The following is a 4,716-nucleotide window of genomic DNA, read 5'->3' on the forward strand; positions in this document are numbered from 1 at the left end:
GTTAACAGAGTGCACACCCCCAAATTCAGTTTCTAGTAAAAAATATCTTGCTGCTGAATAGATGTTGGGCCATGAGAAAATAACCAGGCCCCAATAGAGACCAGCCCACCCGCGTAGGGGCACCATCCCTGTTTTATACTATGAAGCACCGATACCTCAGAAATCTGTGTATCGCCGTTGAATACTTCCTCGATACTTCGATACGCCAGATACGGCTTCGATACATGTATTTCCAAAGTATTGATTTTTTTCAATTTAAAAATAAAAGAAAAACATGGTGATACGAGTATCCCCGAAGTATCGTCCTTCAGCATCGCTCGTGCCTTGATGTATCGTTGATCCATTCATATAGGTAGTGGACGTATATTGTACTCATGTAATAGTTGGATAAAAGTGCTTGGTAAGGATGCTATTTTTTAAATAAAATTGCTTGTTGATACCGTTGTCTTGCTGCTTATTTATTTTTGTGACGTAAATTTACTTGCTGATGTTGTTGCTACCTCCTATTGCTACGGAAGAAGATATGAGTATACACAATGGCATCTTTTAGCTTTCTTGATCATCATTTGAGTATTATTGATGTATATTGCTTGCTGATTTTAATTATCGTCATGTTCATAGGTGGGAGTTCCCATATATTTATATAGTACCCCCTTTCATTATTTGGCTCATTCGTGCAATCCAAGGTTGCTCTTTATATATGTTTGTTATTTTATAATCTTATGTTATTAACTTTAAAAGATTTGTTGATTTTATGTTGTCATGTTAATAGGTATTACAGTCCTAATTGAGTTTGGGCAATCAATGGCTGCGTTAACCCCTTGATGATAGAGATTTGTAAAATAAGAAACAAGGAGACGTGGAAGCAATTAGAGTGGGGCCATATTTTGATCTCATAGTGTGTATGCATCCCGCGGTGGGGAAGATAATGGTGCACCATAGTACCATAATGGAAAGACACATAACATAGATAGTTCGGGGGGGGGGCAACCAAGCCCGGAGCTTACAACTTGTAAACAACATAACAAAAACATAGATAGACAGATTTAGATAAAAAAACATAGATAGATAGTCTGCCTTCCTTGATCCTCCTCGCTCTTCCTCCACCTCGCTCCTCCTCCAAGCACCCTTCACTGATCCTCCGGGGTGTTGTCGATGGGGTAGGATAGAGCATGCACGCACTTCGCGATGGGTAAGATGTTGGTGTAGTCTGTGAAGATGTTGTGGGTGGTGAAAGCGATGAACTCACAAACACACCAAAACACACGATCGAGGAGGTAGAACGCATCGATGGAGTTGGTGAAGTGGGCAAGGATAGAAACCACAACCCCGTTGTGGGTGACCTCCTCAACTCGGTACATCCTTGGAGATCCCCGAGGGAGGTGGTCGAATCCAAGCGCAAGGAAGGTGTTGGTGAATTCCCTTGCGCCCCTCCATCTTGACACCGCCCACACACGGAGTGTGTTCAAGACGTACACCTCGACGGCGTAGAGCTTCTTTAGCACGGTGGGGGGAAAGCGGATGGTTTTCCCGCTGTAGAAGGGTGACCCGTTCATCGCTGCGGCGGCCTGGTTTTGGGGTTGTTTGTGGTGGTGAGAAGAGGATGCAGAGGGTCTAGATGCTGATGGGAGAGGATGAGTGAGGAGGAGGAAGATGATAGGTGGTTTAAATAGCCCTAGTGCGATGTGTTTTACATCGAGTGGAAGTAATGAGCGGGCGGTGTTGAGTGGCATCGGAGAGGGGAGCATACATGTGGTTGCGTACACATGCATGGGAAACCGAAAGCGACATCAATAGCCAGGCCGCGACGTTTCAGCGCAGCAAGCTCTGTGCCGTCGGTCTGGGTTCACGCGTGCTCGTTCCGTGCGTGTGCCGCGCGTGCATGCAAGTGTGTACACACATGGGAAACCGACTTACCTGTGTGCGTGTGTGATGACCCACAAGTATAGGGGATTAATCGCGGTCCTTTCGATAAGTAAGAGTGTCGAACCCAACGAGGAGCGGAAGGATCTGACAAGTGGTTTTCAGCAAGGTAAAATCTGCAAGCACTAAAATTATCGGTAACAAGTGATTGTGTGGTGAGATGATTCGTAGCAAGCAACAAGTAACAAAAGTAGCAACGGTGCAGCAAAGTGTCCCAATCCCGTTTGTAGCAAGGGACAAGCCTGGACAAAGTATTATAGGAGGAAAAACGCTCCCGAGGACACACGGGAATTTCTGCCATGCTAGTTTTCATCATGTTCATATGATTCATGTTCGTTACTTTGATAGTTCGATATGTGGGTGGACCGGCGCTTGGGTACTGCCCTTACTTGAACAAGCATCCCACTTATGATTAACCCCTCTCGCAAGCATCCGCAACTACGAAAGAACAATTAAGACAAAGTCTAACCATAGCATTAAACTAGTGGATCCAAATCAGCCCCTTAAGAAGCAATGCATAAACTATGGTTTAAGCTTCTGTCACTCTAGCAACACATCATCTACTTACTACTTCCCAATGCCTTCCTCTAGGCCCAAATAATGGTGAAGTGTTATGTAGTCAACTTTCACATAACACCACTAGAGGGAAAACAACATACAACACATCAAATTACCGAACAAATACCAAATTCACATGACTATTATTAGCATGACTTATCCCATGTCCTCAGGAACAAAAGTAACTACTCACAAAGCATAATCATATGCATGACGACAGAGGTAATGAGTAGCATAAAGGATCTGAACATAAACTCTTCCACCAAGTAATCCAACTAGCATCAACTACAAGGAGTAATTAACACTACTAGCAACCTTACAAGTACCAATCGGAGTCGCGAGATGGAGATTGGTTACAAGTGATGAACTAGGGTTTGGAGATGAGATGGTGCTGATGAAGATGTTGATGGTGACGAGTCCCCTCCGATGAGAGGAGTGTTGGTGATGACGATGGTGACGATTTGACCCTCCGGGAGGGAAGTTTCCTCGACAGGATCGTCCTGCCGGAGCTCTAGATTGGTTCTGCTCAAGTTCCGCCTCGTGGCGGCGGTGAATCCACGAAAGCTTCCTCTCAATTTTTTTCGAGATGAAACCCTTCATACAGTAGAAGAGAGTGGCCAGTGGGCCAGCAGGGAGCCCACAAGCCCCCTAGGCGCGGCCAGGGGGGGTGGCCGCGCCTAGCAGGCTTGTGCCCCCCTGGTTGCGTTCCTCTGGCACTTCTTTGGCCTAGTATTTTTTATAAATCCAGAAAAAATCATCATTGATTTTTACTGCGTTTGGAGTTCCGCAGAATAGGTATCTCAAACTTGCTCCACTTTCAGGCAAGAATTCCAGCTGCCAGCATTCTCCCTCTTCATGTAAACCTTGCAAAATAAGAGAGAAAAGGCATAAGTATTGTACCGTGAAGTGAAATAACACCCCAAGAAGCGATAAATATCAACATGAAAACATGATGCAAAATGGACGTATTAGTGTGCCGCCCGTGTGCGATGGGGAGGGGAGCTTACACGTGTGCCACCCGTTCTGTGCGTGTGTCGCCCGTACACACATGGAGAGATGAACGACATACAGAATAGCCAAGCAGCAACGTGCGATGGGGAGGGGAGCTTACATGTACACGCATGGGAAACCGAAGGCGACATCGATAGCCAAGCTGCAACTCTTTGTCGTCGGTCGAGGTTCACGGCTGCTTGTTCTGTACATGTGTCGCCCGTGCCTGCATGTGTGGCATCGTGGTAGTACTGCCAGCAGCTCACGTAGCATAGTGGCCATTCATAATGCATGGAGATATGAGCTGGATGCCATGCATGCAGCGGCTAGCGATGGTCGGGCATCTAGGCTCCGAGGGCGGGCAACGCAGGCTGTGCGCGCATGCATGCATGCTTTTCAGGCCTGCTCAAATCGGATCAACGTGGTGTCCATCGATCCAACGGGTGGGTCGCTTTAATTAAGCCCAACAATACATGGTCGGCGTGCTCAATCTTATCCAACTAAAAAAATGACCAGCCCGCGGATCAGCCAATCAGAGTGCAACCCGTGGATCGGTGACGTAGCCCTAGTGCCTGATCCAGACCGTCCATTCACAGCGGTCCAATGGCCTAGAGCGATGTGGGGGTTTGAGGGAGTTTTGAGGGGGTTTGATAGGTTTTGAGAGGTTTTCAACGGTTAGGGTTGAGCATAACTAATTTTAAAAAAATATAAACACCACTGGAAAACAGTAATTTGCCATGAGCTAGGGCTTTGCCGTCTGCTGGGTGATGGCAAAGACCCTCTTTGTAGTCGGCTGACCTAAAGCAGACGGTAAAGAGCTCACTGATGGTAAAAAGAATATTTGCCATCGGCCAGGGCTTTGTTGTCCGTCAACTGACGGCAAAGTAGTGAAGGCAGACGGCAAACCTATCCCACCCCACCTCTCCTCTCTCCCCACTCCACCCCGCCCCACCCCACCCCTTTGCCGACAACCTAACTAACTTTGCCGTCTGTGGCAGACGGCACACGGGATGGACCCCCTAACGTTAACGGTCGTCCTGCCCACCCGCTCCCCCACTCTCTCTCTCCTCTCTCTCCACCGCAACCTCCACCCCCAGCGCCGCCGACGCCACCCCACCCCAGCGCCGCCGCCCTACCCCAGCGCCGCCGCCCTACCCCAGCGCCGCCGCCCCACCCCAGCACCGCCGCCCCACCCCATCCCAGCGCCGCTGCCCCACCCCACCCTAGTGCTGCCACCCCACCCCA

This window comes from Hordeum vulgare, chromosome 6H, assembly GCF_904849725.1.
Source record: "Hordeum vulgare subsp. vulgare chromosome 6H, MorexV3_pseudomolecules_assembly, whole genome shotgun sequence".
Classification (NCBI taxonomy): Eukaryota; Viridiplantae; Streptophyta; class Magnoliopsida; order Poales; family Poaceae; genus Hordeum; species Hordeum vulgare.